We start from the raw sequence: 13,589 nt of genomic DNA on the forward strand, positions 1-13,589 counted from the left end.
TCTTCTGAGGTTTCTCAGAGCCAGAGGGGAACTTGCAGGGTTGGAAGGATAAAAATCTTTTCTTTTCCCCCCCAGGCTGGTTCTTGCTTTTATTATCTTCTCTCTCTCTGCCTCTCATTACGGGCAGGACTTTGAGGAGACAGACTTTACTGGGCTCTTGTCTCCTGGTCTTAAAGGCAGAGGAGGCAGGGTGCTGACAGCTGACTGGAGGCTAGAGGCAGGGGGCTGTGGGGTGGGGTATGGAGTTGGTGGCCCCGTGTGTTGACAGGAAACAAGAGGGGGCACAGGGGATGCATTCTCCCATGCACTGAGGACAGGGGCCACTAGCAAGGAAGTCACTAGAGAGAGGATAGCCTTTCCCAGAAGCAAGGACCAGAATCAGTATTATTCTTAATCAGTATTATTCTTAACTCCTGCCTGTCCTTTATCCCAAGGCCACCTCAGTCCTATCTCTGTCCCCAGAGGGATCCACAGTCCAAGCACCCCTCTCTCTTCTCACAGCTGCGGCACCTCCATTCTGGTGGACATTATCTCCTCTTTAGCTCGCCATGGTGGCCCCCCATTCCAGCACCCCGCCCCAAGCTTCCAGTCCTTCCCGCCCCACCCCAGTCTACCCTCCACCCAGCCTGAGCTGGGCCACGCCACTGCCCCCTCTTCCCACCGAGACCAGAGTCAAACCCCAGCCACAGTCAAGGGGGGCTCCGGTCCCTCTCAGACCCCTCTTGGCTTCTGCCCTCCCCTGCAGGTCCCAGCCACCCCAGCGTTGTCCCTGACCCTAGCACACGGCAGCTCTCCTCTCCAGGTCTTGTCACAAATGCCGTTTCCTCAGAGGGGCTTTACCCATCCACCCTCCCAACCCCGTCATCCCTGCCACGGGATCCCCTTCATCTTCAGGATAGCTGCTGTGCCCTGAAGCCAAGATGACTTCTCCCCAAACCCCCTCCTCTGGCAAGCACTAGGCAGCAAGAGACCTCTCCAGTGACATTGGGAAGCAGCCACCGCCATGTTTGCTATGCTCTGAAGGTCCAGGGCAGGGGGTGCCCTGGTCACCCATCTCCTGCCCCCTGTTGGCAAGGGGTGGCCCCCAGGCCTGCAGCCACTCCAGCTCCCCCAGATCTCCCCTGAAGCTCGCCGAGTTCCGGGGCAGGTATGCGATCAGCTCCATGGTGAAGGATGCTGGCTTGTCCAGGAGCTCAGCCCAGCCTAGGCTGGAGGTCGGGGGAGTCCTACGCAGGTCCCAGTTCATCCTTCCCCAAGTCCATGGGCAGCTCTCCTTCCCATTGCCAGCCTGAGCAGCCTAGAGCGACTCACGCCTAAGCCCAGATGCGGGGGCCACAGCCTGCCCATGAGTCTCTGCACTTGCACCAGGTCTGACCCCTAGAGCAAAGCCTTCTTCTGTACCCTTTGTAATGATGCTGCTTCTCTGATGAAAGCCCAAAGGATACTCTCTCCATTTTAGTCCTTGTCAGTACTGAAGCTTAGTTTAGTTATAATATGCCCTTTTCTTTCTCACCACCCTACCTGGGAAGATCCTGGAAGGCTAAGATCCAGTTCATCTTTTCATGGCTGCATCTGCAGGGCCTGGAACAGAATCTGGCACGGGGCGGTGCTCAGGGGTTACTGAGGGGTGGACTCACTACCGTTAGCTGGCAGGACTTGGGGAATAAGAAGGTGCTGGAGACATAAAAGGATGAGAGGCCATTAAACACTGGCCACACACCTACTATATGCCCAGCACCGAGGGGACCCTGCCCTTCTGTCTCAAACTGCATCCCACCCAAAGCTGTCTCCCACCCCAATAGCACCCCCCCCTCACTGCCCACCTCTTCCAAAGAATGGCCACAGCCCCCTACCTCTTGACTCTTGGTTCTCACCTTATGCTCACAGAAGTGGCCATACCTGAGGTCACCAGTGTCAGGAGACCACCAAGCCTTGGATCTCCTCTGACGATGCTGACCACCATCTTTTCCTGGTCTGGTCCTGCGGCTTCTGCTCCCACCTCTCCGAGCATGCCTGGTCTTCCCATTGCCTGTTACCCAGATTCTGTCCTCGGCCTCCTCTCCCTTCTCTTCCTCACCCCACGTGTCTCTCTGTGGCCCCAGCACCCGGCCCCAGCCTAGGCAAGACCATCCCCCCATCATCTGACCCATCACCACCAAGGTCATAAACTTGAACCTTCACATCCCAGTTCAAGAAGTGTCCTGATGCCCCCATGTCCAATGGCCTGGGAGAGTTGTGACCTGACACGGTGTTTGGACCCAGAAACACCAAAGTGCTTGTGGCCAATTTTAAGTGTATCCTTTTTATTATCAAGTACTAGTCCCAGCCCGCCTCGATGACTTGGAGCCCACTGAGCTAGGTGAACAGACCCTTGGGGAGAGACAGGAATGCCTAAAGCCTAAAGCCATGCACCAGGTGAGTGATCCCCGCTCAGCACTGGTCACCCACAGCACCCTGCTTCATGCACAGCCTTCAGCAGGTGGGTAAGACTTAATAAACACCTACTGAATTAGCATGTGAATGGGTTGGGCTGGGGGAGGGTAAGCGCTGATTCAAACCCCAAGGCAGGAGATCAGAGCACTTGATGGGAGACCAATGCGCCCCTTCAGGCATGAACACGGGACGACAGGAATCTGAAAGGAGGGCACCCAGGGATGGTGGCCGAGACTCCGTGGGGGACACTGGTGTGGGCGAAGTCTTCACCCTCAGCTTGTAAGACTCCTTGCGAGGCCCTGAGTGGTTAGACCCAGGGGAGGACCAACCAGTCTCAGGCCACTCTGACACCAAGTCACAGCCAGCCTACAAGGAATGTTCCCCAGATCTCCAGCCAGCAGCACCTCTGCCTTTGCAGGGGGAGCGTCTGCAGAGCCGTAGAGCTCCTGGCCTCACTCTTGCACCCATGTGGTGTCTGACGTGTTGCAATGACCTAGTGTCCATCATCCAAGCAGGTACTCCTATCTCCCTTTCACAGATAAGGAAACGGAGGCTCAGAGAGGGTAAGTGACTTACTTGCCCAAGAGCTAACAAAGAGGTTTGGTGGGATCTGCAGCCAGGCCCGTCTGGCTGGAACCTCACCCTTCCCACTCCAGGCTGCTATCTTCTGAAGACAGCGGAAGTCCGGACCCAGTTGCGGTGCACCCGAGAAGCGCACAGGCGAGGCTGGGTCAGGCGGCCAGGGCGCACTTCTGGTGTTCCGCATCCGGACCATCTGTGCACGACTGGTGTTGAATAATGCGGACAATCCAGCACGGAGTGCGCTTATCAGATGCGCGATGGTGATGGCACATGTTGCCGGGGTAGGTGGGGGGTGTCGCAGGAACATGTTAACACCCGTATCAGCCCATTTACACAAGCTGGATTATCAACCCAAATAGTTGCCATCCAGCAAGAATTGGGGCTCTGGAAACGGATGGATTTGACAGGTAGGGAGTAGGGCTGGAAGGGGTCAGGGAAGAGTGGGGAACAGAGCCAGGAAAGGCAGCAGAGAGGAGAAATAGGGGCTGGGGAGAGGGGAGAGTTGGTGTGCCAGGGGAGGACACATGCCAGGAACCAACCAAAGTGTACGAGCCAGTGATTCCCTTTTGACCAGTGATTCAAAGGAATCTCAGGGTGATGATGTTGGCAATAGCGCTACCCAGGGAGCAGCCTCTCACCCCCAAGGCTCCAGTTGGGTGTCAGACCCCTTCTCTCTGCAGTCACAGACCCCTGAACTCACATGCCACCTCACTGTTTGGTTACCTGCCTGCCTCCCAGACCACAAAGAGATTTAAAACCAGGCAGCCGGACCCCAAAGGTCTAATCCCTTACCCACCATTATTATACTGCTTCGTAGTGGGTGGCTGAATGAATGGATGTTTAGGTGGTTGGGTGGGTGGATGAATGGGTGGAGGGCTAGATGGATGGGGGGAGGGATGGAGGCAGGGAGAGATGATGGATGGAAGGATTTAAAAAAAATAGGAGGATGGGGAAGTGAGAGGTGGTAAGATGTTGCAATGATGGCAGTCATGATCATTTAAAGTCAGAGCCCAAGAGGGATTAGGAGAAAACCGAATCAAGGTCTCGCATAGACCACCGTCCCCAAAGCCCAGAACTCAAGCCATCCTCAGTAGAAGGGCCTGAAAGGACCTATGGGCCTTTGATCCCTAAAGATGAAGACATCCTTCAGCACCCCTGGTCTATACCAGGACATAGGACAGTGCCCAGATAGAGCCGTGCACATCAGCCAGACCTCACACAACTCCAACTGAATTTGATGAGGACTAATATTTGCACACCTACTGTGTGCTCAGCACAGTCTTCTGCTGACCAGCTGGCCAGCTGGTTGGCTCCCTCGTTCTGGCTGGCTGGCAGCCTGGGCTTGGCCAGGCGGCTCACAGAGCCCGTATCAGCTTACACAGCAGTTGGTGTTTCCTTCACTGTAAATGCCCTTGTCTCCCTGGATGGAGGGAGAGTGTGATGATGACAGGGGTGGTCAGAATGATTTAGTTTCAGCTCTGATGAGCCCTGCCTGGGGAATTCTCATTGTCATCAGGTGGTGACAGTTTATGGTTGTGAGCATTTGAACAGCTCAGCGCCTTGTTTCGATAAGCATCATAAAAAATTATTAACCAAGCAGATGAGAGACGAAAGGGACAGTCAGCCTGAGCTGTTTGGGGAACGCTTACCCGGGAGCTGCTGCCCCAGGCAGAGGAAAAATATTGACATGAGTGTGTTCTCAGGGCATCCCAGGTGTTAATTATGGAGGCGAGTCCCTGTAGTCCCCCCTCTTGAATCCAAAAGGCCTGAGTCTGTCCCCTGACTATTGTGGTTTTGGGGGGAAATAGCTTATCCTCTAGTGATAATAAGAGTAATGCACCCTTACTGTAAAATATTTAGAGAATTCAGGGAAGTGGGGGGAAAAAGAAGTAAAAATCATCCAATAAGCCTCATCTGAAAGAAAACAGCATTGATCTTTTCTTCCATTCTTATTTTTTCTTCTGCATATTTGCAGTAGCCGAGATGATCATAATAATTACCATAATAACCATATCTTAATATGTGACAGGCATTGTTCTAAGTGCTATCTGTGTATTAATTCATCTAATCCTCCCAACGGCCCTCCGAGGTAGGACGACTAGTAAATACCTGATTTACAGATGAGGAAACTGAGGCACCAAGAGGCTGGCTTGCCTGAGCTCACAGCCACTAAGGGGGCAGAGCTGGCTCCAAACGCTTCCACAACCCTGTTCTATTGTGGGTCCAATTTATATTCTCCTTTTCGCCTTGAGCATCCTGACATCCGCACTTTCCCATGTCAGCACACAAACTGCAGAAACATCATTTTTAATGGTTGCTAAATATTCCAAGTGGATGGACTACAGTTTACTTAGTCATCCTCCTATTTTGGATCTCTCTTTCCTGAATGCTGGGTGTTCCTAGGGCATCAGCAGCACAGTGGCAAAAACTACTGGCTCCCCTTCCCGAGAATGGACTCACACACCCACCCCAACACCACCACACAAAGCCGGCCCCAACTCCGCACCAAGGACTTGACAGCAGCCACCCCTAGCCCCCAACTCCCTGCCCCGCCCCGCCCCCCAAACCGAAAGCCTGGAATCAGAACTCTGAGGAGGCTCCCACCGTGGGCCAAATATATCACACAGAGATCCACGCCTGCCAGACAGTGTGGGCAGTGCACCTGTCCCGCCAGCCACCTGGGCAGTACACCTCACTGTTTTCTGCCTTATAAACCAGAAACACCGAGCCCAACCCTGCCTACCTCGAATGACAAGTTCTCTGCGAGGATCAGATGACATAATTGCCATAAAAAAGCTTTTGAAACTGGAAAAAAGCTTTACATATGCAAGAGCTTGTTATTATTGTAACATTAATTCAACGACATTCCCGAGGAGCTGCTCCACACCAGGCATTTGTGTGATGCCCCGGGGAAATAAAGACCCAGAGGAGAGCCCCAGTGCCACCCGAGAGGGAAAAACAGTCTGATGGAGGAGCACAGACCAGCAGGAACACACAGGAAGACAAGTGACGAACAGAGGAGTCTCAGTGAGGGAGCTAATTCAAGGGGAGGGGTCTCAGGGAAGGCTTCCTGGAGGAAGTGGCGTCTCAGCTGAAACCTGGAGGATGAGCAGGATTAGGCCGGACAGAAAGGGGGTGGCAGACTGAGAGAACAGCCTATGCAAAAGTGCGGGGGCAGAAAAATCATGGCATTCTGGAAAGAAAGCATGACCAGGGCATAGCGGGTTTATAGAGAAGTGGAAAGAGGGCTGGCTTATGGTGTAGACACACCCCCATCTGCTCTCTTAACTGCCAGTGATCCCCTAGCTGCTTAGGGAATGGGGAGGGAGCACACGACCCACTCCCCAGGAAGGCAACTCCACCAGGCACACTGGCAGCTGACAGAGCAGCATCACACACTTTACAGCTGAGAGGCAGCAAGGCATTGTGGGAAGCCCACCTCCCCCCCGCCGCCGGCGGTGGGGGGAGATGGGTGGGTTGGTCTGTGCTCCCCAGACAGTACAGGGCAGCTCCCCAAGCCTCAGCCCACCCTTGACCCTGCATCCTCCAGGTGGGAATAACCGGTCTGCGGTCTCCCCCTTGGTTCCTGGGGATGGATTGCCGCTTCTTGAAATCTCGATTTCACACCCATGGGCACAGTAAGGACAGTGCCACTGGCTCTGGGGGCTGCGATGTGTTCCAAGAGGCTGTAGCGTGTAGACCGAGCAGCAGTTCCGCTGGTTCCCAAACACGGTGTCTCATGCGCACACGTAGCAGGCACCCACTTCCCCGAGGCCAGGACTAGGGTTGGGTGATATCTGAAGTCTCTCCAACATTGGTCAGAGGAGTAGATGAGTCCAGGTCCAGACACTAGGGACTGCTGAGCTGACGGGCTCGCAGGTTGGGTCACAGTCCAAGATGCCAGTCCTTCCTGGCTCACAGGGCACTCTGGGGAGACCCAGGACCCTCAGAGCATCTCAGAAAAGCCCCAGGGTCCCTTTCTGCCAGTGGTAGGAACCTAGTGAGGTTCCAGGGAACCAGAGAAACCCCCCGGGGGCTTTCCGGAGGCCTCAGCCAAAAAGCAAGGGGATGAAGGTCCTGCTGTGTGTCTCCAAACAAGACCCTCAACCTTTCTGTTGAGCCCCAGTGTCTTCCCAGTCGCAGGAGGCTTGGGAGCCTGCCAAAGTCCACAGAGAGTTTACGTACTTCCCACGAACATTTATTTTGACACTGCTCTACATGCTGGGGAGACAGCTGAAAACAAGACATTGCCCTCGGGAAGCTTCTACCCTCTCTTCCACCCTTTCCCCTGTTAAATGGAGCTCATAACATTGCCCATCTCCTGGAGTTCTGAGGAGTAAAAAAATTTATATATGTAAAGAGCTTAGTGCAGGACCTGGTGCTTAGGAAGTGCCCCCCCCCCCAGGGGGGCCTGGGTGGCTCAGTCAGTTAAGCATCTGCTTTCGTTTGGCTCAGGTCACCATCCCGGGATCCCAGCTGGGATCGAGCACCTTGTGCACAGAAACCCCCACCCCCACCTCCCACCCCCACCCCTCACCCCCACCCCCGCATGGCTCCCTCCTCAGAGTGGAGTCTGCTTCTCCCTCTCCTCCCTCTACCCCTCTACCCCTCCCCACCCCTCTCTCTCTCTTGCTCTGTCTCAAATAAATAAATAAATAAAATCTTTTTTTTTTTTTTTTAAGTGCCCCCCAAACACGGTTATTAGTAGCAACAGCATCTGTGCCTGGGTTATAAGGATTGGATGAGCTACTGTAAGGACAGCATTTATGGGAACATGGGCAGACAGCAAGTGGGAAAATAAAAACAGCCATTTCCTCAAATGGGAGCTCATATCATCAGCCCATTTGAGAGAGGAGGGACCTGAAGCGTGAGAAGCCAAGTGACTTGCCCACAGTCTCATTTTGGTTAAGTGGAAAAGGGTCTTCAACAGACTCCAGTTCAGGATTCCTCAACCGCAGCACATCCGGGCCTGGCTAATTCTGCACGGTGGGGGCTGGCCTGGGCGCTGTTCAGCAGCATCCCTGGCCTCCGCCCACCAGATGCCAGGAGCTCCAACTCTTCCCCACATTTCAACAACCAGAAATGTCTCCAGACACAGCCAAATGTCGCCTGGAAAGCAAAGTTAGCCCCTGCGGAGAAGCTACTGTAAACCAACCCTTGAGCTCAGATGCAAGGACTTTCAGCGTCTGACCCGAAACCCCCTCCTCCAACCCCCGCCAGCACTGCCCGAAATGCCTTGTTCAACCACTCCCCAGAGGACGGGCCCTTTCTCAAGCAAACCCCCAGCTTGCCAGCCTCTGTCCTTCTGCTCCTCTCCCCTACACCCAGACTGCCTTTCCCACTCCCACCTCCATCTCCAAGGCCCTGCCCAAGCCCACCTGCTTCCTGAATGGCTCCCCCACCTCAGCCCAGAACTCACTGTTTCCTCCCCAGCTCTCCAGCTGGTATCCTAACTAGTCATAAGCATGTCTGGCCTTGCCTGCTCCCTGTCTGTGTGCCCCACCCGCACTCCAGACTGAAGCAACTTGAGGGCAGGGGCTGTGCCTGACTCACCCCTGTGTCCCCAGCACCTCACAGGGGCTGGTGACACCAGGCGGGCCCCCTGCTCTGTGCACCTGGCGATCACAGAGGAGACTGGCTCCCAAGCTGACTCCGGGGGGCTGAGAAAAGGTCCTGGGCCTTGGGGAGGCAATGGCGCAATCCCACTCAGGAGGGGTTCAGGATTAAAAGTGGGAGCCAGGCTTGGGCTGTTGCCACCTCCGGTTCCTACTAAGGACTGGCTGAGGACAGGCTGGGCAAACCTCCAGACGTTGGTGTCTCCACAGGTGAAATGGGGATGATCTCCAGTGACCCAGATTGATAGGACTGCTGGGAGGGCTCCTCGTCCAGTGCTCGCTCTGGTTCCAGCACAAGGATTCCCCGAGGAAGGTGGGAGAAGGTGGGAACCTTCTGGCCGCGCTCCCGGGGGAGGCTTGACATTTGAAATTCTTGGATCGGGAGGGCAGGGGCTACCCCGCCAACCCGGATAAGGAGAGGCCGCGGGGACCCGGAGGGCGGAGGCGGGCGGGAGGCCGCCCGGGAGGCCGCCAGACGCAGTAAATAATTCACACAGATGAACTGGCGATAAGTGCGGCTTCGCGGGGGATCGAGTTCAGGTCGGAGGAGGCGCAGACCGCGGCAGGGGGCCTGTGGTCTCCGCAATCTAGGAGGGGAGCGCTAACGCGGCCCCGGCTGCCGGGAAGACGCGGCCCCAGGTGCCGGCTCGGGCGGCTCCCCGCGACGGGCGGGAGCTCCCCGGAACTGCCCCGCGGGGCACGGAGCCCCGCCCGCCGCCTCCGCCCCGCCGTCCCCATGGCAACCGCTGGCCCGGTCCAGGGTTCACTGCCGGCCGGATCCTCAACCTCTCCACCCCCGCCCCCCCCACCCCCGCCCCAGATGATGGGCCTTCGGGGCTCTGTGCGCCGGGCGCTGGGCGCGGGCCTAGCCCGACACCCTCCTGATCCTGGAGCGGTTGAAACCGGGGACTCTTGGAGTCGGGCCCCCTAGGGTTCTGTCCCAGCTCCACGACTTCCTGACTGTGCCTGTGCCGGGGCAGGCAGAAGACGCCAAGGCTCTGTGCCTCGGTTTCCCCTATCTGTAAAATGGGGATAATAATCCTAGGAACTATCTCCTTGGGCTGTGAAAATTAAATGAATTAAATGCGAAGAGTGTGGAATGGTTACTGGTGTACAGTGAGCCCCGCACAAACGTTATTTTCCGCGTGGGGAGAGAGAGACCCAGAGGGGCAAAGACCTGCGGTGAGGTTCACACGCAGCACATTTGGGGTTGGAATAACAAGTCACCAGTCCTTTCTCAAACACCCACCGCGTGGGCTGGCCGTCTGCTCTGGGGGTTCCCCAAGGGTTTCCTAAGCTTCCTGCAACACCAGCCCCCCTTCCCAACTTCTTGAAGCTGCCCTCTCGTCAAAGGGTCATTGTCCAGAGAGTGAGGTCCCTGAAGGCCAGTTCTGTGGCCCCAGTGCCAGCCAAGTCCAATACCCAGCCCGCCCACACCCCTCATCCCTGGCACAGGAGTCTTAAAGGAACAGGGATTTAGTTCATTAATTAGTTCATTTCCTCTGCCCTAACACTCTCCCAGACCAAGCCCCCTAAGGCCTTGGCTACCAGCTCTCTGCTTTCCAGGACACCCCTTTCCCTGACAACTTCCTGCCATCTCCGCCTGCCCCTCATCTGCCCAGCCCCCATGGCCATTCTGTTAGGATTTCCCATGGCACATTTCCCAGATCCTTCTCCTCCCTTCGGCCTGTCCTCCTCCCTGACCTCCCTTTCCCTCTGGTGACCCTTTGTCCTCGAACAGCTGTTTCTGGGTCAAGGACCTTCCTCCAGGCTCGAGGGCATGCACAGCCCTGGGTTAAGGACAAACCCTCCAATGTGAGAGGTGACAAGATAAATCAAATCTTCCTCCCAGAATGATGGGGGGGGCTGGTGAGGCCCTGAGGTGGGGCTGTCTTCCCGAGACTTTGGGTTGTACTGAAGAAGCGGCTGGGGCCCATAGGCATGGCCTCTCTGTCCCTGGGGGCCACCCCACCAGCTCGGGCCCAGCTGCCAGGTTTCCCGGGATACAGCCCGGTCCTCGGATTTATTTTTGCATATGGTTTGGGAGAATCTCTCTTGCTGGAATAACGACAACCTTTTTTTTTTTTCTTTTTGCTTCCCTCCAATAGGCAGATTTTATAAACCAGAGCAGCTGCCTGAGGTTTCCAAGAGAAAATTCTGCACAGTTTCTAACCAGGGTGACAGTTCCCCTCCACAGGAAGTTGCTTTTATTAAGGTTGTTGGGTTTTTGTGGGGGGGGGGGGTTGTTTTTTTTTTAATCTATTTTTTTGTAGGACTCCATCTATCGGTCATCAGGCAGCACCTTGGCCTTATGGACATTTTTGGTTGTTGTTGTTGGGTTTGTTTTTTTTTTTTCGTTTGCTGGAATTCATGATTACATCTAAACCACAGTAGGCTTGCCCAACACAGGGCAAAGTTGAATGGCCAAAAAGTGGGTCATTCACATGACCTGAGCAGAAGAATCCCAAGTAATTTATGGAGATATTCTCCCAACAGAATAACTCCCCACACCTTAAGTGGGCTACACATGATGATTTCCTTCCAAGGAGGACGGTATGGAAGGAGACAGGAGGGTAAGACACCTCAGTTGAATGATCAAGGTCAATGGCAACAGTGGTAAGTCATGCTCTTGATATGATGTAATGAGGGACAATTTACCTCCGTGCTTCCCAAAACCCATAACCCCAGCTGAATCACCAGAAAATCATCAGATAAACCCCAGTCAAGGGACCGTCTACCAAATACCAGTCCTCCATCAAAAACAAGGGAAGTCTGAGAAATTTTGCTGGCCCAGAGGAGCTCAAGGAGATCCAATGACTAATTGGAATGTGGTGTCCCAGGTGGGATCCTGCAACAGAAAGGGGACATTAGGTAAACAAGGAATGAAATCCAAATGAGCAGGGGAGTTTCACTAGTGGTGGTGTACTAGGGTTGGTTCCTGGGTTGCAGAAAACGTACCAAAGTGGGGCATCTGGGTGGCTCAGCCACCTGGGTAGCTCAGGTTAGGCATCTGCCTCCTGCTTTTGGCTCAAATCATGATCTCAGGGTCCCTGGGTGAAGGCCCGAGTTGGACTGCGCTCAGCGATTCTCTCTTCCTTTCCCTCCCTCTCTGCCCTTCCCCTTGCTCGCTCACTCCCTCTCTCAAATAAATAAATAAATGCACAAAATCTAAAGAAGAAAAATGTACCACAGTAATGTCAGACATTAACAATAGGAGAAACTGAGTCAGGGGTATTGAAAACTCCATGCTATCCACACAACTTTTCTGTGAATCCAAAACTATTCTAAAGTAAAAATTTACCTTTTGGAAAAGTGGGATTCAGGCAACCCCTAAGACCAGGTTCTTTTTGGTTCCCTCTTTTTTGCCTGAAGCAAGGGTCCAGGCTGCGACTTTAGCGGTACCCCAGCCCAACCCCCTTTCCACAGAACTGTCATTCTTTTCAAGCTCAATGAAAACTCCCACTTCCTAATGGTACATACTTGGTGTTTGGCCCATAGCAGGTGCTAAGTTGATATTTGTGAAAATGAATGGAACTTGAGGACTTGTCAAAGGAGAAGGTCTGAGCAGAGAGCCACACTCTTCCTTTTCTTAGGCAAGAGGCTCAGTACCTGCAAGTCCCCATCCAAGTCCCCATCCAGAGAAGAAAGACTTCTGGCAACATGGTTAGAGGGGTAGGCCCGAACAGGGCCTTTGAAAAACAAGCATTGAGATTTACTTAGGATTGAATTTATCGGGGGTTTTGAGGAGTTGATGACAATAGGTAAGCGGACTCCTCCAAACTGCTCCCAGACTCCACAGTGAAGCCTCCACTGCCCCCTCCGTACCCCCAATGGGTACTTCTACAAAGACACTTCGTACAACAAGATCTGTTTTCCAGGTTCTAAAAGTCTACTGCCTGGCACATAGTAGGCACTTGATATACATTCATTGGTGGTTACCATTCATTATGCACCAGGCTCTAAGCAGGGGAGAGGTAAGAGTTCCTATTTAATCCTTTAATCCAGTGACATTCGAGTCTCTTTCTTTTAAAACTCAATGTGCCAATTTCTCCCTTAGAGGTGCTTTTGGATATTCCTCCGGACTGTCGACCTGGATGGGCCACAGAAGCAGAATCCAGGGAGATGCATGCTTATTTGCAAGCATTCAGTTAGTGAAGTTTGAACAATGCAGCCCTGGTGGCTGGATGGATGCAGGGAGGCCCTCCCCCACCTTGGACTCGTCATGGCCTTTTCCATATTTATTGCCACCTAACCGGATACTTCAAACATATTCGGCCCTTTGTATAATCCGGTATCTGCCCAGTCCCCAAAGTGCCTTCCCAACAAATGTTTACCCCGATGTTGGAGTATATTTAAAAGATTGATATTCCCTTTTGCTGAATGGAGCTCTCCGGAAAAGCCGACTCTTGTCTTCCCAGGCAGAGGATCCTGCCTTGGCTGACGGGGTGGCCTCCAGCGAGAACATTTTAATACGTCACTTATTAAAGTGGACCCAGAGCCTTGGCAGAGGGCTATCGTGCTCCCCCCATTCCTGGCAGAGGGCAGCTCCAGGCCTTCGCTGACACATCCAAGCACTGCCTCCCTCCTGACCGCTTATGCAGTTGTCTGTTGTGCAGAAGGCAGAGAGCATAACCTCGAACAACGAACCAGCTAAAGGGTCTTTAAGGCTGAAGGACAATGGCTGCAGCTGGGACTGAGCTCTGGTGATTCTGCATTGCCCCCCCTCCCCCCACAACGTCCTGGAACTGAGGCTCTGGGTTCTACTCCTGCTGAGCCGACCAACTAGCACACCGGCCTTATGCAATTTACCTCGCATCTCGGAGCCCTGGTTTCTCCTGCACAATCAGGATAGGAATAAAGCCAGCTTCCTAGGGCTATTGTGAGCCTGGCGTACAGTCAAAGCTCAGCTAGTGTGGTTGTTTTGTGGTCCTTTTAGCCCTTCTGGGGCATCCATTTCTT

General features: G+C 54.0%; 1 long non-coding RNA gene across 1 annotated transcript; it reads right to left on the reverse strand.

Annotated features, from left to right (window-relative positions):
- Nucleotides 1-10,873: 10,873 nt before the first annotated feature.
- LOC309842965 lies at nt 10,874-12,319 on the reverse strand. Its single transcript, XR_014299878.1, has 2 exons — nt 12,240-12,319; nt 10,874-11,478 (listed from the first exon to the last, which is right to left on the reverse strand). It is a non-coding gene; the product is annotated as an uncharacterized lncRNA (long non-coding RNA).
- Between the last annotated feature and the right edge of the window lie 1,270 nt (nt 12,320-13,589).

Source organism: Mustela nivalis (genome assembly GCF_964662115.1).
Source record: "Mustela nivalis genome assembly, chromosome: 10".
In the NCBI taxonomy this organism is placed as follows: Eukaryota; Metazoa; Chordata; class Mammalia; order Carnivora; family Mustelidae; genus Mustela; species Mustela nivalis.